The sequence below is a fragment of the Acanthisitta chloris genome, unplaced genomic scaffold (genome assembly GCF_000695815.1).
Source record: "Acanthisitta chloris isolate BGI_N310 unplaced genomic scaffold, ASM69581v1 scaffold8128, whole genome shotgun sequence".
In the NCBI taxonomy this organism is placed as follows: domain Eukaryota; kingdom Metazoa; phylum Chordata; class Aves; order Passeriformes; family Acanthisittidae; genus Acanthisitta; species Acanthisitta chloris.
The window spans coordinates 3,182-3,390 of NW_008687507.1; positions in this window are offsets into that span (position 1 = coordinate 3,182).

Consider the following 209-nt stretch of genomic DNA (forward strand, 5'->3'; position numbering starts at 1 on the left):
ACACGAATCCTCCCCCAGGCTCCGCTTTCCCATGGATGGGTGGAGGGATGGAGAGAGGGCAGTGGTTGAGATGTCCTGGGGTGTGTTTGGGGGGGATACCCCATTCTAGGGGGGGTTACCCAACACAAGGGGTGTTGTAGAGCCCCCACAAACTGGAGGGGGTGGGGGGACCCCAATTCCCCCCCTCCAAAGCTGAGATCCCGTCACTG